The sequence below is a fragment of the Melanerpes formicivorus genome, unplaced genomic scaffold (genome assembly GCF_026170545.1).
Source record: "Melanerpes formicivorus ecotype bairdi unplaced genomic scaffold, bMelFor1.0.p_v2 SCAF_35, whole genome shotgun sequence".
NCBI classification, from domain to species: domain Eukaryota; kingdom Metazoa; phylum Chordata; class Aves; order Piciformes; family Picidae; genus Melanerpes; species Melanerpes formicivorus.
In genome coordinates this window covers 6,541,965-6,564,030 of record NW_027142387.1, presented here as the reverse complement: position 1 = coordinate 6,564,030, position 22,066 = coordinate 6,541,965, and positions in this window count along the sequence as shown.

Below are 22,066 nucleotides of genomic sequence, written 5' to 3'. Positions count from 1 at the left end.
TTGTTACCCTAGTAGAAGAAACCACCCCCCACCTGGCTCCAGCCTCCTCTCAGGGAGTTGTAGAGAGTAAGGTCTCCCCTTAGCCTCCTTTTCTCCAGAATTAAGACACTGAAAGTGGTATTGAGCACTCAGTAGCATTTATGATAGAGATTTTCCTCTTTAAAACCCTCCTTTCATTTTATTTTGTATTTCCTCAGTTTATCACTTGCTCATTTCAGCCCAAAGGTGTTAGGGCGGAGCACACTGTGACAGGGTGAGGCTCCAGACCTCAGAGCTACAAAATGACCTTGAACTATTTATTGCTGAAACCCTCTGTAAAGAAACCACTGAGGAACAGCTGGGATGGCTCTAAGGGGAGAAAAGAGGTGGGACATTATGTTCAGCACTTGAGGAAGGGAAACAGTCACAGCACGTGCTGGCTGCTTCCTGTTCACAAGAGACTTTTCTGCAAGTTGTGCAGCAATGTTCATCCCCTGGCTGGGAAGCTAAGGCTGGGAGGAGGAGAGGGGAGTCTTCTCTGACTCATACTATGTTCATGCAACAGCCAGGAAATGCTGGACCTGACCATGTTCTTGGTGCTTATTAGCCAGAAGACCTCTAAGATCCTTTCATCCTGAATTTTCATGAGTATGAGTAACTGAAGATTAGCATCATGCTGGACATGCAAATATGTTTTCTGAGGACATCACATAATTTCTAAAGATCCAACTGAGTCCATCACCCTGGGTACCCAGGGCACTTCCCATTGCCATTACCTGGGGAAATTCCTTGTTCCCAGTGCAAGTCACAGCCCATGCTGGGATCTTAGCTTTGATCAAGGGATGATGTTTGTCCCAGCATTGTGCAGAGCTGCTGGGGACACAGGCTGGGAGCTGCAGCGCAAGAGGAGCAGGGCATGGGAGTGATGGGTGCATCACTCTAGGTAGCACTGGAGAAGTGATTATGAGGAGAGGGAGAGCAGGAATGAACAGGAGGTTCCCACCATGCAGTCTGGCCTGCTGAGGCTGGTGAGAGTCCTCCTTCCCTGCCCCTTTCAGCAGCATTGCCTTTTCTGTATGCTATCCTTCATGGTCCAAGCAGCAGCTTCCATTCTAAGGAACAATACTGATTTATAACAAGTTGCCCAGCGAGGTGGTGGAGGCCCCATCCCTAGAGGCATTCAAGGTCAGGGATGATGGGCCTCTGAGCAACCTGAACTATTTAGGGATGTCTCTGCTTACTGCAGGGGGGTTGGACTAGATGACCTTTGGAGGTTCCTCCCAACTCAGTGCATTCCATGATTCTATGATTCTGTGGTTCTATGTTTCTACATCCTTTGATCACTATGTGACACACTTGTTGGCCAGACGTCATATTGCAGCACTGCCAGCCATGAGCTAAAGTACAGAAAAAAGTAATACAAAATGCAGCTACCTGACCCCTCAGGTGGGAGCATACAGAGTTTGGAAATGCATCAGTGTACTCAGCAACAGCCTAAAAGTATTATTTTCCTTCTTCAGACATCCAAACCCATCAAATAATTACTATTTTGTCAACTGATGCAGTAAATCTCAGCAGCACTAGACTGAATCATAATTGTTTTGGTTGGAAAAGACCGCTAAGGTCATTGAGTCCAACCGTCAACCCAACACCACCATGGCTTTTAAACTGTGTCCTCAAGTGCCATTTCTACCCATCCTGTGAAGACCTCCAGGGACAGTTAGTCCACCACCACCCCAGGCAGCCCGTTCCAATGCCTGCCCGTGCTTTTAGTAAAGAAACTTTTCCTAATATTCAACCTAAACCTTCCCCGGCACAATTTCAGGCCATTTCCTATTGTTCTGTCACCTGATACTAGGGAGAAGAGACCAACCACCACCTGCCTCCAAACTCCCTTCAGGGAGTTGTAGAGAGTGAGGTCTCCTCCAGACTAAACCACCCTCAGCTGATCCTTACCAGCCCTGTTCTCCAGACTCTTCACCAGGTGCATTGCCTTTCTGTGGACCTGCTCTAGCCCCTCAGTGTCCTTCTAGTGAGTGCCCCAAAACCAAACCCTGTACGCAAGGTTGCAGCCTCACCACTGCTGAGTCCTGAAGGACAATGCCTTCCCTATTCCACAAAGCACACCAAAGAATGACTTCAAGATTTTTGCATCTGCTGAGTGTCAGCTCTTCCTCTATTTTATTGCATTCAAACTAAGTAGATGTGAAGAGAAATAGTGATACAGAACTAAACAGTGGACTGTTTGGGTTATTGGTAGGACTCATTTATTGATGTCAAACCTGCTTCTGCTCTCTTTCATCCACTTGCCTAGTCATCTTTGATTCATGATTAGGAGTCAGTCTTTCTGTGTGTTTTGTCTGATAAAAGTTTCCGTTTAACAGTCACAGTATCACAGTATAACTAAGGTTGGAAGAGACCTCGAGGATCATTGAGTCCAACCTATCAACACAGACCTCATGACTAGACCATGGCACCAAGTGCCACGTCCAATCCCCTCTTGAACGCCTCCACGGACGGTGACTCCACCACCTCCCTGGGCAGCCCGTTCCAATGATGAACGACTCGCTCGGTGAAGAACTTTCTCCTCACCTCGAGTCTAAACCTCCCCTGGCGCAGCTGGAGACTGTGTCCTCTTGTTCTGGTGCTGGTTGCCTGGGAGAAGAGACCAACCCCTTCCTGGCTACAACCTCCCTTCAGGTAGTCGTAGAGGGCAATGAGGTCACCCCTGAGCCTCCTCTTCTCCAGGCTAAACACTCCCAGCTCCCTCAGCCTCTCCTCATAGGGCTTGTGCTCAAGGCCTCTCCCCAGCCTTGTTGCCCTTCTCTGGACACGTTCAAGTGTTTCGATGTCCTTCTTAAATTGAGGGGCCCAGAACTGGACACAGTACTCAAGGTGCAGCCTAACCAAAGCAGAGTACAGAGGCACAATGACTTCCCTGCTCCTCCTGGCCACACTATTCCTAATGCAGGCCAGGATGCCATTGGCCTTCTTGGCCACCTGGGCACACTGCTGGCTCTTGTTTAGGTGGCTGTCAATCAGCACCCCCAGGTCCCTCTCTTGATTGGCAGCTCTCCAGCCACTCTGACCCCAGTCTGCATGGGGTTGCCATAGCCAAAGTGCAGCACCTGGCACTTGGACCTGTTGAATGCCATCCCATTGGACTCTGCCCATCTGTCCAGTCAGTCGAGGTCCCTCTGCAGAGCCTTTCCACCCTCTAACTGACTGACACCTGCCCCCAGCTTGGTGTCATCTGCAAACTTGCCGATGACTGACTCAATCCCCTCATCCAGATCATCAATGATGTTAAAGAGGACAGGGCCCAGCAGTGTTCAAGGAAAATGCTTCTTTTCCTGATCAGCAGCTATGGGGCTTATGTCTTGTCTCTCAGAGAGACCTTACTGGATATGTTTGGTCTGTACAATGTCCCCTTTACCCATAATGCAGATCGTGCAGCCTGTACTTTCGTCTCTGTCGTTTCCTCAGTTTAAGTAAGGAAGGAGAAGCAGAAGGAGGTTTCTGGGGAAGGGTTTGTGCATCCTGTATCTGTACAGAGTGTGTTTGTACAGCTGAAGGTGCAAGTAGAAGGGGTCAGGAAACAAAGACCTCATTTACAAAGGTGTTTGACTTGTGGGGTTATAATAGATGTCTAGCTGCTTAACACCTACTGATAGAGTGGGAATTTCCCAGTCACCTTTTAAAGCGTCTGGGGCACCTTATCTCTGTCCCTGGACATTTATCTCTATCTTTTGTTTACTAAAGTAAATATCTTTGAAATTCTGGTTCTACCTCTTACTTTTAAAATTATTGAAAATCAAATGATTCACATCTCATTGTCCTGCTCAGAATCAAATAACTTGGTGTTGCCTAATGTTGAGACCTTCCCTTCTTGTGTGCCAAGTGCCAGGATGCCACCATGTGCTCAGTGGGCTAGGTGATGAAGGAAAGGATGGTAGAATTTGGCCCATTAGTTGGGCAGCTCTTTAAGACAGGAAAACTGAAAACCAGGAAAGTAAGTGAAAAGGCACATGCATGTAGAATTATAGAGCTACAGAATCATAGAGTCATGGAATGGTTTGGGTTGGAAGGGACATTAAAGACCATCCAGTTCTAACCCCCTATAAGCAGGGACCTCATCTACTAGACCAGGTTGCTCAGGACCCCATCCAACCTGGCCTTGAACACTTCCAGGGATGGGGTATCCACAACTTCCCTGGGTGACCTGTTCCAGTGTCTCACCACCCTCACTGTAAAGAATTTTTTCCTAATCTCCAGTCTAAATGTCCCCTCTACCAGCAAAAAGTCATTGCCCCTCCTCCTGTCACTACAGGCCTTTGTAATCATAGAATCATAGAATGCACTGGGTTGGAAGGGATGTCTAAAGATCATTTAGTCCAACCCTCCTGCAGTAATCAGGGACATCTCTAACTAGATCAGGTTTTTCAGAACCCCATCAAGCTTGACCTTGAATGTCTCCAGGGCTGGGGGTCTCCACCAGGTGAGGCAACAGGGCAACCTGTTTCAGTGTTCCACCACCCTCATAGTAAAGCACTTCTTCCTAATGTCCAATCTCAATCTCTTCTGCTCTAGGTTAAAACCATTGCCCTTTGTCCTGTCATTACAAGCTCTTGCAAACAGTCACTCCCTGGCTTTCTTGTAACCCTCCTCAGGTACTGGAAGACTGCTAGAAGGTTTCACATATAAATACCCAACTTGGTGCAGCTGCTAAACTGGCCAGACATTAATGTCTCCCTCTATGCAGAATCCAGGGCCAGATGTCATTTGAGCCAATATATTTGGGTCAGTGCATTTGTAATATTAGGATTTGTCCCAGATTTAATTAATTGGAATAAAGAGAAGAAAGCAGCAGAGTTTCTGTGAATGCTGCAGTATGAGAAGATGAAGATGTGAACCACCCCTGGTTTCAGTTTTGCAAAGCAGAAACCTGTCTGACATTTGGTGCAATCAAAGCCACACCCTTTTCCATTCAGCTTTGATTTATTAACTAGAGAGCCCTCGTATCATTCCCTCTTTCCACGGCTGCTGGTGCTATCTACAGCTCCAGATAGCAGGAAAGCAAGCTCTGTGCTCCAAAGATGGCAGTGATTATAATTTTTTAACACAGTCATCATTTTCTGCTTTTTGTGTTTTCCAGCTCTGAAATGAATCATGCACATAAAACTAAACCAAACCAAAACCAAAAACCTTCACATTAAATTGGTCTCAGACATTAGGAATAAAACATCCACCACACCCTGTGATGAATTCATTAATCCATCTTTCAAAATAAGTAATCTAATTAGCTTGCAAACAAGAATATGACACACACGTGGCTCTTCAAATAGTGTTGACATCCTGAATACTTCAGATTCCTGTGATACCCAGCCTTTCACTTGCTGCTTCCAGTTCCAGTAAGACCCAAGAGCAGGACTTTTCTCACTCTCAAAGGTTACTTGGTGGACAACACGGAATGAGATCATGGTCCAAAGCTGGGATGAAAAGAACAGATCTCTGAGAAAGTGAAACTTTCAGTGCTTCCAACCAAGAGCCCTGCGCACAGCTGACTCAAAAATATGCAGCTTTTAAAAGAGCTGAGAGCTGTCATTTGGCCTCCTCATGAGTACTAAAGCTCCAATCAGAAGTTCAGTATCTCATGGCATATACAGCTGTTTGTATAGATGAAAGAGAAGTGAGGGAAGCAGACCGGTGGAGAATGCAAGGAGCTGCATTTCAGTATCTGAAGGGGACCTACAGGAAGGCTGGGGAGGAGCTGTTCAGAAGGACTTGTGGTAATAGGACAAGGGACAATGGTTTGAAACGGGAGCAGGGGAGATTTACGTTGGATATAGGAGGAAGTTCTTCACAATGAGAGTGGTAAAACGCTAGAACAGGTTGTCCAGGGATGTGGTTGAGGCCCCATCCCTGGAAACATTCATGATCAGACTTGATGTGGCACTGGGCAGCCTGACCTAGTTAAAGATATCCCTGGTCTCTGCAGGGGCGGTTGGACAAGATGACCTTTGAGGGTTCTTCCTAACCCAGTGCAGTCTGTGAATCTGTGAGACATAGTTCTGTCAACTCAGACAAGAGAGCTGCACTATGTCAAGAGGCCACAAAGCTGAATGAAATTAGGGTGGTAGTTTGGAGGGTGAGGAACTGAAGGTAAATTTCAGATAGATCTATCATCCAAATGAAAGGAAATCCAGAAAAAGGGCCCAAAAATCCATTAACATTCCATTCATGCAATCATAGAATGGCTCAGGTTGGAAAGGACCTTAGAGATCATCTGCTCCAACCTCCCCACCATGGAGAGGGACTCCTCTTAACCAGACTTAGCTACTCAAGGCCTCAACTCAGCTGCTCAAGGCCTCAAACTCATATGACACAATTAGCTTCAAGTATTTCAGAAAGATCCACCAGGATAAACAGGTGGGTTATGGTCTGTTGTTGTCATCTGTTTTTGCCCTAAGGTGGTTTTCCCTCCACCCCCTCCTTTTACATCCAGCTTTGCTGCCATGCCACAGAATCTTAGAAATTAGTCCAAGGTGAATATTTGCCAACCACAGAATCATAGAATCATAGAGTCATAGAATGGTTTCAGTTGGAATGGACCTCTAGAGGTCATCTAGTCCAAGGCCCCTGCAGTAAACAGTGACATCTCCAACTAGATCCATAGATTCATGGAATGGTTTGGGTTGGAAGAGACCTTAAAGATCATCCAGTTTCAACCTCCCTGCCCTCCCATGGGCAGGGACACCTCATACTAGCCCAGCTTGCTCAAGTCCCCATCCAGCCTGACTTTGAACACCTCCGAGGGGGAACATCCACAACCTCCCTGGGCAACCTGGTGGTGTCTCACCACCCTCACTGTAAATAATTCCTTCCTACTCTCCAGTCTAAGTCTTCCCTCTTCCAGATCAAAGCCATTCCCTCTTGTCCTATCACTACAAACCCTGGTAAAAAGTCCCTTCCTGGCTTTCTTGTAAACCCCTTTCAGGTACTGGGATCATCAAGCTGTCTGTCACTGCACCCACACTCTCAGTCCCTTCAGCTAACAGAAGCGCTGCTGCATTGAGTTAATCCTTGCCATCACCCAGCAAGGAGAGGTTTCTTTTCTGGTATTGATTTCTTGGCTTTTTGCTAACATTTTTTTGGCACAGACTGTGAGATAAGTAGAAATTATTTCTCTTTCCCCCTTTTTCGTGTGTGTTTCCCCCCCCCCCCCCCCAAGTTCAATTCAAAAGAGAATTGAAGTGCTAATTATGTTGTTCATTGTCGTCTTCATTTTGGAAACCTATAAGACGCATAATCAGATTCTGAGAATCAAATTATCCTATTGACTACTGAAAAAAAAAGAGGAAAGATCACAGTATCAGAGAATGGTGGGGGTTGGAAGGGACCTCTGAAGGTCAACCCTCCTTGCTAGAGCAGCATCACCTAGGGTAAATCCCACCGGAACACATCCATGCTACAGCAAAGACAAAGCAACAGAATTAACTGTCAGAATTATCCATGTCTGAGATGATGTCTTTCTGCAGACCACACATTATGATGAGAAATGTGCAAGTACAGGGAGCTGGCTTGGATTTCTTGGCCCAGAAGGCTCAGGGGGGGAAATAGGCTATTTCTCTAAAGTCATAATCTTAGGAGCAAGCATTTTTTGTTTATTTTTTTTTAAACTAAGGGTTATTAATACACTAAAGTGTGAAAGAGGCTGTTGTCACCCACTTCTTCACTACATAATATATAGGCCACTAAAAGCTATTTGGGAAAACCATAGATAGCTCCTTCACTTCCTTCACTTCACTTCCCCCACAGTTAAAATAGAAAGATTGCTTTAGACAGTGTTTGCAATTTGCTTTTATTATGCACCTCTGGTTTTATAGCCTGTTGCTTTATGATGTTCCATAAAACTAACCCAGAAGCATCTCACTGTGTTCATAGAACCACAGAACCATGCTTTTTTAGAAAAGCCTAATCATTCTCTAACTCTCCCAAGGCTGGGGCTAAACCATGTTCCTCAGCATCACATCTCTGCCTCTTTCAAACACCTCCAGGGACAGGGATTCAACCACCCCCCTGGGGAGCTTGTTTCAGTGTTTGAGAACCCTTTCAGTGTAGAAAGGTGCAACTTGAGGCCATTTCCGCTCCTCCTGTCATTTGTTATGTGTTATTAGAGACAAGGTTTGGATCATACTGGGCTGGGTTTGGACAGGCCAGTCACGTGGCATCCCAAGACAACCACACAATCTGAATTTCCACTAAGGAGCAGACCACACCCTGCCCTTGATAGGTAATTCCTCTTTTTATTCCAACCTGGTTCCAATGCCACACAGAGCTGACATATTCCAGTATGAAATGAGATACCATTTCCCTAATTACTGGAAAACAGAAGGGAAATTATACTCAACAAGCTTGGCTGAGAAGTTTTAAAAAACACAACAGTGAACCCAATTTGAAAATCATTAAAAGCCCAGATTTATCTTGTTGCTCATTATAGTCAGAGATGATTAATGATAAATGCTGAGCTAATGCAAAGCACAAATTCCTTTCTCTTCCAGGGAAGCCAGTATTCTCTGAATGCCAAGCTGCACACTCTAACACAGCAAGAACTCCAGCAGTGTTTAGCTGTGCAGGTCCCTGTGATGCACACACAGCCTCTTGTGTTGTGCCTCCCTATCAGCATGCAGGGACTTGGAAACCTTCCAGAAGTGTTGTTCTGTGCTGTATTCTTCCTTTCCACAGCAAGAACTCCACGACACATGCTGCTTCCCAAACAAGTGTGGTAATCACTGGCCCCAGCTTGTTGCACTGTCCCTCCCATCCTGATCCTACCTTGCACCCTCTAAAGAAGGTGAGCATTAGGAGGATGGAGCCAAACTCTTCTCAGTGGTGTCCAGTGACAGGACAAGGGGCAGTGGAGACAAACTGTAACACAGGAGGTTCCATGTAGACACAAGGAAAAAATTACTCACTTTGAGGGTGGCAGAGCACTGGAGCAGGCTGCCCAGAGAGGTTGTGGAGTCTGCTCTAGAGGAATTCAAACCCACCTGAACATGTTTAGAAGTCCCCTTCAGAGGTCCTTCCCAACTCCCACCATGCTGTGATTCTATGACAATGTGATGAGAAGACATCTTTCCTACATGTTCCACAAACTCATAGTTTCATAGTTTCATAGTTTCATTCAGGGTTGGAAGGGACCACAAGGATCATCTAGTTCCAACCCCCCTGCCATGGCCAGGGACACCCCACACTAGATCAGGCTGGACAGAGCCTCAGCCAGCCTGCTCTTAAACACCCCCAGGGACGGGGCCTCGACCACCTCCCTGGACAACCCATTCCAGGGTTTCACCACTCTCATGGTGAAGAACCTCCTCCTCACATCCAGCCTGAATCTCCCCACCTCCAGCTTCATTCCATTCCCCCTAGTCCTAGCACTACCTGATATCCTGAGAAGTCCTTCCCCTGCCTTCCTGTAGGCCCCCTTCAGATACTGGAAGGCGACAATTAGGTCACCTCGGAGCCTTCTCTTCTGCAGACTGTACAGCCCCAACTCCTTCAGTCTGTCCTCATAGGAGAGGTGCTCCAGCCCTCTGATCATCCTCGTGGCCCTTCTCTGGACACGTTCCAGCACCTCCACATCCCTCTTGTAATAGGGGCTCCAGAACTGGACACAGTACTCCAGGTGGGGTCTCACCAGGGCTGAGTAGAGGGGGAGGATCACCTCCCTCGACCTGCTAGCCACACTTCTCCTGATGCAGCCCAGGATCTGATTGGCTTTGCGGGCTGCAAGTGCACACTGAGAGCTCATGTTGAGCTTTTTGTCCACCAGCACCCCCAAGTCTCTCTCCTCAGGGCTATCCTCCAGCCAGTCACTGCCTAGCCTGTATTTGTGCCTGGGATTGCCTCGACCCAGATGCAGGACCCTGCACTTGCTCTTATTGAACTTCATGAGGTTGGCCTGTGCCCACCTCTCCAGCCTGTCAAGGTCCCTCTGGATGGCCTCCCTTCCCTCCAGCGTGTCTGCTGCACCACACAGCTTGGTGTCATCGGCAAACTTGCTGAGGGTGCACTCAATGCCACTGTCCATGTCCCCCACAAAGATGTTGAATAAGATAGGTCCCAGGACTGATCCCTGAGGGACTCCACTTGTCACTGGCCTCCACTGGGACATGGAGCCATTGACAGCCACTCTTTGGGTGCGGCCATCAAGCCAGTTCCTTATCCATCTACACATCCCTCCTTGCACTCAGGCATCCATGCCATGCCACCAAAGCCCACATTTGCTGAGCCCTGAGGCATAACGGCTTGAAAAAGGCTTTCAAAAAGACAAGATCCTAATTATATCAAGGCAGATTATTTTTTCCCTTCTCTCCTTCCATCCCAACTTCAGAGGTACCAAAGACTTTGAGGCTATTTTTAAATAGATAAATGAAATTCCTCTTTTCATGAGAGGGATATTTGTCTCAGCTGCAGGTAATCTGAGGAAATTAATATTTCATATCCATGAAAGTTTATGATGAACCTTGATCATGACCCCTTAATGCCACAGAGTGGGTGACTCATTTTGCCCATCATTTAGCATGGCAGAGCATTGTTGAGCTCTAATGAATGCACCCAACAAGGCTTAGTTACTTAACAACCACAGACCTCCCCAGGCTTGGGGAAGAGTGGCTGGAATGTTAGCTTGTGGAAAAGGACCTGGGGGTGCTGGCCAACACCTGGCTGAATATGAGTTGGTGTGCCCAGGTGGCCAAGAAGGCCAACAACATTCTGGCTTGTGTCAGGAACAGTGTGACCAACAGGAGTAGGGAAGAGATTGTCCCACTGGACTCAGTGGTGGTGAGGCCACGCCTCGAGTACCTGGCTCAGTTTTGGGGTCCTCAATACAAGAAAGACATTGAGGATCTGGAGCAGGTCCAGAAAAGGTCAACGAAGCTGGTGAGAGGTCTGGAGAACAGCTCTGGTGAGGAGCAGCTGAGGTAACTAGGGTTGTTTAGCCTGGAGAAAAGAAGGCTGAGGGAAGACCTCATTGCTCTCTGCAACTTCCTGAAAGGAGGATGGAGGTCAGTGAGAACTGAGCTCTTCTCCCTAGTAAAAAGTGAGAGCATAAGAGGAAATGGCCTCAAGTTGCACCAGGGGAGGTTTAGTTTGGATATTGAAAGACAATTCTTCACTGAAAGGGTTCTGAAATGCTGCAACTGACTCCCCAAGGAGGTGGCTGAATCTCTTTCCCTGGAGGTGTTTCAAAGAGGCAGAGATGTGGTGCTGAGGGACATGGTTTAACAGCAGACTTGTCAGACTTAGAGAATGATTGGACTGGATGATCTTAAAGGGCTTTTCCAACAAAAACCATTCAATGAAATTGGCCTTGGTCATCTGGATGGGTCACATGAAGGCTTGTAGCATATGTTTAGTGAAATAGTGATCCAGCTTTCAACAAACTCTCTGAGTTCATTGCCATGTTTTACACGGGAGTTGTTTGCCTGCTGATGAGAAAATTAGTGATTCAGTGGCTTAATAAGGCAAGGAACTGTTTAATAAGGCAAGGGCCTGTATGGTATCATTTTAATGTGCTCTGAATTGGATGGGTTGACTATTTGGAACAGTACTTGAGCTTCCGCCTGAATCTTCCCCCAGACATCAGCTCCATTTTCACTGTTTCATGAACTGTTGATTTTCTGAGTAACTACGTCTAGTAACTCAAGAAGTACTCCGAGGATGGACATTTCCTTGCCCCCCCCCCCTTCATTTTGACCTCTTGCATGCTTATTTCAGATGAATTACAAGGAAAGGGAGTGAAATGCTTCAGTAAGAGAAGCTAAAACTGTTCTTTTATCTAATTTTCTCTGTAGACAGCCCACCTGAAGCAATTCTGGCCATACAATGAAAAGCCTCTGTCTAGCTACAGAGTCACTAAGAGCAAGAATGAGAGTGCAGGGAGAATACCAGGTTAGGAAGGAACAGTGAGTGATTGGGAAGCCACAAGAGAAATGGCATTCTACTGGTTAATGCCATTTCACCCAAAGTCCTTCAAAGGTGACATTTACTTAGAGGTATTAGCTGCACCTCTGTGCATGTTGGTTCAACCTCCTTTTATCTGTAGCATTTAACCCCAGAGCTCATTGTTGCACTGAGCAAAGAAATAAACACTGAAAGGGATGTTCTACCTGAACTGGTAGAAACCGTTCTTTCAAGCTGCAAAAAGCCCATGTAAAGCCTTAAGACAAACAACTAAGAAATATTTCTGTCTGAAGAGCCCTGTGGCAGGCTGAAATATGGCATCTTGTAGGAGGCTTACCTTCTGGAGCCACTGCCAGGTTTCTGCTCTCCAGACAGAAGAATTTGGGAACATTTAGAATCTGCCTTGGATCGTTTCTAGAGAGACAACACAAACACACCCCACCCATTGGCCAAGCAAGTGAGGGAGCACTCTGAATGTTGCCATGGGGGCAGTCTGCAAGTCCTAGCATTCCAGCTAGGGGAGCAGATGCCATGATGTGTGCTTGCTGGGTTCCAGCAGAGGCTTGAAGTGTGCAGGAAAGATTCAGCTACATTCAGAATCCTCATCGTTAGTTAAATGATGATTCCCTGAACAAAAGAGAGAAAATACATTCAAGGGTACTTCTTCAGCCTCATCACTGTCCAAATGTGGGAACCCATGACCTCCAAGGACAGTCTGAAGGCCTCTAAATTGTACATAGGGAAGGTTAACTGCCAGCAAATAGGATACATCAAAGATAATATTTAAGGTAGCCAGTGGGACTCAGTTCAGTCTCAACAGCATAGTGGCTGGTCATTCCAACTAGGAGCCCCAACCCTGAATGCTTCCTTGGAGGGAAGTCTGTACTAAATGTTATTATTTCTACTATTTCAACTATCAGCTCAATGGTAATAGCCCTTACCTAATTATGAAGACTCCCATCCTCTCTTAAGAGATTATGAACCCACACATCCTCCATAAATACTCTAGCCTCACAATATAGTCTGCTTGTAGCTTATTTTCTCCCAGTCTGAAATTCCCCCCTTGATGAAAGTATTCCATAATTCAGTATTCATCAAAAGACAAAGATGTTAGGAAGCATAACCATATTCCAGTGGAATGTACAAGAAAGAAAGACCTGGATTCCAGACCTGCTTCAATTTGTATGAAAACCTGAAGTATCTAACATCTCAATCTCTGCCTCTCCAGAAAGAAAAACCAACCAAGAACTTTGCAGTCAGATTCCAGCACCTGATTCATCTCCCAGGAGCCCTATGTGAGCTTTTCTCATGCATGTCCTGTCAACATCTAAGTGATTATGAAACATGAACAAAATGATTCTTAAGCTCCCTTCCAACCCAAACCATTCTATGATTCTATGACAGAATGACTGCTTGATAAATCTCACCAGGGTAATGGTTCCGAGTGAAATGTTGGTTTACTTTCAACCCTGGTTGGAAGATCTTTATTCACTTGAGGTCTTTGGAGGAAAAAAAAAAAAAAAAAAGGACAATATTTATAGACTTTAGAATCTCCAAAGTTAGATTCAAGCCTGAGGACCAAAATTTTGAGCACAGACAAGTGTAGAGCAGCCACTGACAAATACACGAAGCTTCCTGTATGTTTCCTTTAATCTTGCTCTCAACAATCCTCTGGGCTAGTTCTCCACTCTAATACTCTTCTGGAGTCAGTGTTATTATTCCAGCATACTCTGCTGGTAAGGTTTGTCACATCTGTTTCAGCTGGGCTTCTGCAGTAAGCACTTTCAGCAGCAGCCTCTTTGCAGCACAAGACTCTTTTTAACATTGTCAGGATTTTATTTGCTGTTGCTAATTAAACAAAAGAATCCCTAAAATTGCCTGTGAAACAAATTGCAGTTAGAAATCCAGGACTAAATTACAGAGATGAAATATTCACCGTGACAGATGAATTACTCCACCCTAAATACTTCACATGTATTTCTAAGTAACTGCATGTTCCCTCCAGAGACTATCATCTGGCTGGCTTCAGATTTCCAATGCAATAAATCCTGTAGGTTAAATAATTGCAACTGCTAAGCAATCCCATTTTATCCATACTAACTAAACATTGCACAATGCAGGGAATCAGCCAAGAAAGTTTTGTTCATCTGATCAGTTCCCAGTGGTGAGGACACCTATGCTATGTTACCATGCTTTAAAGATCTGATTTTACAGCTCTACGTCCAGACCGATTGCTAGACCAATTCCTTGTCCCATGGATAGTAAACCATCATTTCCTTTTGTGATTTCAGACACCTTATAGTTTGGGCTGAAAGGGATCACTAATCTTAAGTTTGGGCTGGAAGGGATCTTCAAGATAATCCAGTTCCAATTCCATGCCATGAGCAGGGACACCTCCTACTAGACCAGGTTGCTCAAGGCCACATCCAACCTGGCCTTGAACACCTCCAGGGAGGGGGCATTCACAGCCTCCCTGGCCAACCTGTTCCAGCATCTCACTACTCTCTCTGTAAAGAATCTCTTCCTAATCTCCAGTCTACAGTGTCAGAGCCAAGTGTCCCTTAGGCTGTGCCTCTGACTGCTGTGGAAAGTCGCTGGAAATGTTAAAAAAAGGTGTAGAAATGGCACTTTGGGACATGGTTTAGTGGGCATGGCGGTGTTGGGTTGAGGATTGGACTCCTCCCCTCCTCTTCCTTCCTTTTCCCTCCCTTCCCCTCCCCTTCTCGAGTCTCCTTAAGTCTCCTCTCCTCAAGTCTCCTCTCCCCTCTCCACCCCTCCTCTGCTCTCCCCTCCTCTCCTCAAATCTCCTTGAATCTCCTTTCCTTGAATCTCCTCTCCTCAAACCTCCTCTCTACAGTCAAGGAGGTTTTAAAATAATCACTTTAGAAGACAGTAAGGTTAGAAGATTGCAGATTCCCTTATGGAGAACACAATATCTTTGTACAAAAGTATCTGGGTTTTAGGGGGTAAAATAATCTGATTGGATGTAAAATGTTATTTTCCCAGTGATTTCATACATTATGCTCAAGTCTCAGCGGTATTCCCTGGACAAATCTTTGAGTTAGGCAGAGAGATTATAAAATGCCAAAGAAAAGAATTCTGGCAATTGAAACACTCATTCTTGAGTAACTCCATAAAAACAGCACAAGTCATGTCCGGGTTATGTTTTTTGCTCAAATGGGTTTTAAAATAAAGCTTAGTGAAGTAATGAATGCAGTTATGGCTACAGAAATAAGGTCATGGATGAAATGTTGCTTCTAGAGAAATCAGTGAGTGGATATAACCTAACCAGTCTAGGTCCAGGGTTTCACCTTATTTCTTCATGTTTCTAGGAAAGCTGTGCCTCACCCGCCCAAGCAGGCTCCATATGTCTCCTTCTAAACCAAATTAGTTTTCATGTTGAAATGATTAAATGAACACAACACAAATAAAAGTCCCAGTGATGACTGATCCACAAGAAAATACCAATTGTTTCCTGCCTTTAATCTCAAAAGCAGATGATTATGAATGTATGCACAATGGCTTTGAATATGACAAAGACAAGAGGTGGTTCAGTGCTTATCGAGGAAGGGCAGAAATGGAAAGATGTTGCTGATCACAGGCACAGTGACTTTTTCCCACCTCCAAGTCCTGCTTTGTTTTGCCTGGGGAAGAAATTGAGAGTATGCAGAATGCTCAATAAAACTCTGCCATATGCTGTGTACATCATTATGGACTACCCCAGAAAGGTAACGGAAATAATTTTCTCTACCCTTTTCTTCTTGTTTTATGCACATTTGTGCCATGATGCTTCTACTTCAGCTGGAACATCTGTCAAAGACTGAGGAGGCAGAAATGCAAGAGGAAATGGTTTGCTAACTCTAGATCTGCATCTGCCAAATGGACAGGCCTAAACATCTAATAAGAGTTGTGGATGCAAACCTTTTCTGAAGTTTGCTCCTTCAAGAAAACTTGCTCTCAGCCACTAACAGACCTGTGCATATAGAAAACCTTTCTCAATTCCCTTTTTTTCACAGGCAAAGCTAAATACAGCTTTTTTTTACAAGTAGGGCAAAAAAAGGTAAAAATACAACAGAGGGGAAGAAGGAAAAAAGGAAGGACTAAGAAGGACAACTGTTTCTAATTGTAAAAGAACAACTCTCTTTTGCGGGACAAAAATCAGACCAAGCTGCTTAAATACTTCACTTTGCACCTCACCTGGAATCCCCAACACTCTTTGCCATTCTTTTCTCACCCTTGTTACCACTGTCTACATAAAAACCTCAGTCTTCAAAAGCCACAGCTGCTAGCCAAAGGGTGCCATTTATCCAGTGAGGAGTCTGGTCTCACGATGACAATGTCCACATCTAAGCAGTTATTTTATATTGCCATTCTTTTGTTTCCTCAGCAGTGCTGCCCTTCTATTCCACTCCTGTTCTTGCAGATTTATTTTGGAATGTCATCTTGAGAGCAATTGGAAAAATGCAAATAGAAATGGTTTGATTTCACAGTTCAGGCTGGACTGTGAGGAGCCAGATATTTTGTCTAATGGGTTCATGCCCAGTACCAGGAAAGATTATTCCTCCCTGGCATCAACTGGCCTTTTATTTGATGCAGTCACACAAAACAATGAATGTTGTTACTCCAGCAATTATACCAATGCAGACTGCAAATGGTTTGTTGTGTAATTGGCTTTTGAGGGTGTTAGGTTTTTATTTTGCCTCCTACAACAGATCCCTGCTCTGGCAAGAGCTTGCAGTTACTCGAGTGTCTTGGCCAAAAAAACACAGTGTATTGGGTTGGACTGAGCTGGAGTTAATTCTCCTCGCAGCATTTTTCTAGTGCTGTGTTTTGCAGCAGTAGTTGATAACACAGCAGTGTTTTGGCTACTGTTGAATAAGTATCCAGGCTGTGTCCTTTCAACATCTCCCTGCCCTGAGAGTACATTGAGGAGTGGGCAAGATCTTGGCAGGGGACACGGTTGAGCCAGCTGACCCAGACTGGCCAAGGAGGTATTCCATACCATACGACATCAGCTCAGATATAAGAATGAAGTGAAAGAAGGAAGTGGGGGATTCATCCATGACATCTATCTCTCCACGCTTAGAGAGCCCTGCTTCCTGAGCCTGACCATAATCCTGCTGATGGGAAACAGAGAATAACATCTCTCTCTCTCTGCTTTTTGCTTCCACGTGGTCTGTTGCTATTTGCTTATTAGTGTTATTAAAATTGCTTCTATCCTATTACTGGCTTTTGTTATATTTTCCCCCCTCTCCCCCTGTCCATTTAAGAGAAGGAATGATAGAGCAGCTTTGGTGGGCAACTGGCCTCCAGGCCAGGGCCAAACCACCACAACCAGTAACAGAAATGTTGAATATTGAATTAATTCCCATTTGTTAGCAAATGGTGATACACCCTTAGGCAGTTCTTTCATACACTTACTAGATCTGGGATCACTTTTCTTCTGCAGTTTTATAGGACTCCTGAAAAAAATTGCTTTCAGCAAACTAAGTTAAATGTGGAGGATACTCAGTGTGTTGCTTGATGATGTCACAGTATCACAGTATCACCAAGGTTGGAAGAGACCTCAAAGATCATCAAGTCCAACCTGTCACCACAGACCTCATGACTAGACCATGGCACCAAGTGCCACGTCCAATCCCCTTTTGAACACCTCCAGGGATGGTGACTCCACCACCTCCCTGGGCAGCACATTCCAATGATGAATGACTCTCTCAGTGAAGAACTTTCTAACAGTGTAAGAAATTAGTAAGTGGAAAACTGTATTATGAAACTAGAGCACTTTGGAAAAGAAGTTGTTCATATCAACAGAGGAGGTGCAAAAATGTTGTTTCCTTCTGTTTTACAAAACCAAATAAACTTCATGGGCCCTACTGAAATAGTAAAGAATGACTTCATGTTTTATAGACTGGTTGGATATTAGAGTGACAGGAAGAAGAGAGTGAAAGGAGCTTTGGTACAAGCCCAGTTGTTTTGCAGAAGCATATCAGTCAGATCACCTGGAGAGCACCCAAAGGAGCAACATGTTTAGCTCAGGTCAGCAAGAATTATTATTTGGAAAGCAGACAGGCTACAAGGAGCCAGCAATCTGTGGAGTTCTGAGTTAGAACTACATATTTGGATGTGACGAACAACCAACAGAGATAAGAGAAGTATCTGTTCTGTGAGGATCCCAAGAGGGGGAGGGAAACTGTTGGCAAAGGAATAAGGAGGCGTGGGAGCTGCTAATGAGAAGCTGATCCAGAGGACACTGACATTATCCACAGCAAGGATAGGAGTGGAGGTGACCATATTTTAGTGCATTTTCTCAGAGGAAATGTAAAAATTTTGGCTTGATTTCCCCCCCCTTTCATTCTGCAAATCTGTTTTCTGATATTCCAAACTTTATTGTGTAGCTTATTATTAACTTTTATTCCCTTCTTATTTAGAATCTTAGAATGGTTTGGGTTGGAAGGAACCTCCAAAGGTCATCCAGTCAAATCCCACTGCAGTCAGCAGGGACATCCTCCACTAGAGCAGCTTGCTCAGTGCCTTGGCCAGCCTGACCTTGAAGATCTCCAGGGATGGGGCCTCAACCACCTCCCTGGACAACCTCTAGAAGTGTTCCAGCACCATCATGGTGCAGAACTTGCTCCTCACATCAAATCTGAATTTGTTCTGCTCTGATTTCAAACCATTGTTCCTTGTCCTGTCCCTGCAGGCCTTTGCAAACAGCCCCTCTGCATCCTTCTTGTAGCCCCCTTCAGGTACTGGAAGGCTGCTTGAAGGTCTCCCTGGAGCCTTCTCCCGGCTGAAGAACCTCAGCTCCCTTAGCCTATCCTTGTAGCAGAGCTGCTCCAACTCCCTGATCATTTTCGTGGCCTCCTCTAGACCCTCTCCATCAGCTCCATGTCCTTCCTGTCCCCTTCCTGTGCAGAGCTGGATGCAACTGTGAAAATGCAGGGCTTTCAAAGGCTTTGTACTTCAGATATAACACTTTGTCAAGTCCACATTTAAGAATAGGAGGATGAAGCAAAAAAATGAGGGAGTCAGAAATGCTTGCTTGTTTGTTTGTTTGTTTTGTTTTGCTTGGTGGGGGAGAAATCTCTGGATAAATTAGGTGAAACTTTTTCACTTGTTTTCTGATATTCCAAACTTTATTGTGTAGCTTAATATTAACTTTTATTCCCTTCTTCTTTAGAATCCTAGAATGGTTTGGGTTGGAAGGAACCTCCAAAGGTCATCCAGTCAAATCCCACTGCAGTCAGCAGGGACATCCTCCACTAGAGCAGCTTGATCAATGCCTTGGCCAGCCTGACCTTGAAGTTCTCCAGGGATGGGGCCTCAGCTACATCCCTGGGCAACCTGTTGCAGTGTTCCAGCATCATCATGGTTCAGAACTTTTTCCTAACATCCAATCTAAATCTGCTCTTGTCTCAGTTCAAACCATTGCCCCTCATCTCAGCCCTTTGCAAACAGTCCCTCTGCAGCATTCTTGTGTCCTACTTCAGGTACTGAAAGGCTCCTCTGAGATCTCCCTGGAGCCTTCTCATCTCCAGGCTGAACAACCCCAGCTCCCTCAGCCTATCCAGTACTACGTTTACATCAAATATCTAAACAGTTAACACTGAGTTATGTTGGATGCTTGGAAGTGGGAAGTTTATCTTTCAAAAAGAGCATTTTATCTTTCATAAGGGAATTTCAGTGGGAATTCCCTTCCGGTTCCTTAGAAGGATTTGAACTGGTACAGGTAAAATAAAACCTAAACTGGGAATATTATACAAAGATTAGCCAGTTAAGTTTCTATTACCTCTGTCAGCTTATAGAGACTGTGCATTATGTTAAATAAAGATAAATGACTTTCAGCACTAAATGAGATTAAATGAGGCAGAAGTAAAGCTCCAGGCAAATAAGAGTGAGGAGAATGAGCTGCTGAGTTCAGATGGAAAGCTGTCAGGGTACCTGTACCAGCCTGCAAAGGCTTTGAAGTGATTTTCCCTCTGGGAAGCACTTACCTTCCAGATCTGTACTCCATTTCCATAACCCAAGAGCAGGGAAAGCTTTAACTTCATAAAATGGATGATAATCTCACCAAGTGATAAAGGAAAGAAATGCACTATTTTGAGAGAGGGTAAGGGTATGGCTCTTTCTTACTTAGAGGAGGTAAGAGGATGGCTTTGCAAATTTAACTCATTTTAATGCGCAAATTACTTAGAGATTGTTCTTCTCTCATTTATGAAGAGCTGGAAGCACACAGAAAGGACAGTAAGGAAAGCAGTAAGGAAAGAAACTGAGCTTCCTGGCTTGCCACCCTGGACCTGGCTGACTTGAAGTCCTGGTTCCAGGCCCCTGGAGATCATTTGAATATACCCTGCCAGTCACTGGAGTCACACTGTCAGTGTCTGAGAGGTCCTGAGTAATGGTTTGAAAAGTGAGCCATAGCTGGTTGCACAAACTCATCATATTTCCTGCAGACAGCTGCCAGTCTGCACTGGATGCTGTTGCTTATCATTTGTGTCTTTCTGTCACCTAGATGAGCCATCACCAAGAACAAATAGCTGAACCCGTAGAGCAGAAACAACGGGATGTCTCTGCAAAGCTTGTGGCTCTTTCCTCTGCAAAGCTTGCTGTGTTTTTTTTTCTCTCCAGGTGTAGATGTTGTATTATTCTTTTGCTGTAAACCCTCAGATATAGCCAGAATCCATTTAAATAGCCCAGAAGAAAAATATTGTTGGTTGCTCTTTGTCCAAACAGACAGAGCCACTTTTGCAAGTTAAAGGTTAAGTTTTGGTTTGGAGAGACATTTTCAAAAATCCAGGATCTGTAACATTTATCCTGGGTCTTTTGAATAATATTTTCACTGAATTAGCAGTGATCCTGTATCTATAGGGCAATGCATGCAGAGAAATCAGGCTGCTCCACAAGAGGGTCACTGCTAAGGAGCCATGGGCTGGTTTTCTCAGAGATGCACTGCAGAAGTGGGAGCTCTGTGCCCGAGCTTGTATTTAGTTGGGTGTCTCTATCTAGATTTAGGAATGAATTCTTAGCAGCACTGGTTGGGCCACACCTTGAGTAATGTGCCCAGTTCTGGGCTCCTCAGTTTAGGAAAGATTTTGAGTTGCTGGAACGTGTCTAGAGAAGGGCAACAAAGCTGGGGAGGGGTTTGGAGCACAAGTCCTATGAGAAGAGGCTGAGGGAGCTGGGGTTGCTTAGCCTCGAGAAGAGGAGACTCAGGGGAGACCTTATTACTCTCTACAACTACCTGAAGGGGGATTGTAGACAGGCAGAGGTTGGTCTCTTCTCCCAGGCAACCAGCCCCCGAACAAGAGGACACAGTCTCAGGCTGCACCAGGGGAGGTTTAGGCTGGAGGTTAGGAAGAAGTTCTACACAGAGAGAGTGATTGCCCATTGGAATGGGCTGCCCAAGGAGGTGGTGGAGTCACCATCACTGGGGGTGTTCAGGAGGAGACTGGATGGGGCACTTGGTGCCATGGTTTCATTGATTAGATGGTGTTGGATGATAGGTTGGACTCGATCTTGAAGGTCTTTTCCAACCTGGTCTATTCTATTCTAAATGGGAACATTTTGGAAGTGTAGAAATTGCTGCTGGCAAGAGGCAGAGATGAAAATCTGAGTTCCTGTTTCAGAGTCATCAGTGAGATTTAATTGACAGACTGACCTTATTATTTCATGGAAACTCATGTAGTAAAGGACTGATTCTGCTTACATCTTGGAGTGATGCAGACAGTGGGAGACAGAAGAACCCTGTCCACAGGATAAGGCCGAGGGTCATGGGAATGCATCATTTCCTTCTTGCTGATTTCTCCCTGGGTATTACCTGTACACAAGGGAATATAAAGCAGAGTCAGAGGCAGGGCTGAACAACATTATTTGTTTTTTCTCTGTCCTAATTTTCCTTTGACAACAGCAATGGCCTCTCACTAACAGGGAGCCATGATGAATCTTGCCCAAGCTACTGCTCTGGATATGCACATTGGGTCAAATTCCTGCCAACAATCCTCTACTGGATTTCAGCCACAGCTCAGGGACTGCTGCTTGTCCCAGTGTCTCAGGGAAACCCAGAATAATCACAGCCCAAGCTCAGTCTTAATTCATTGTTTATCCCATAATATCCTCCATGAAG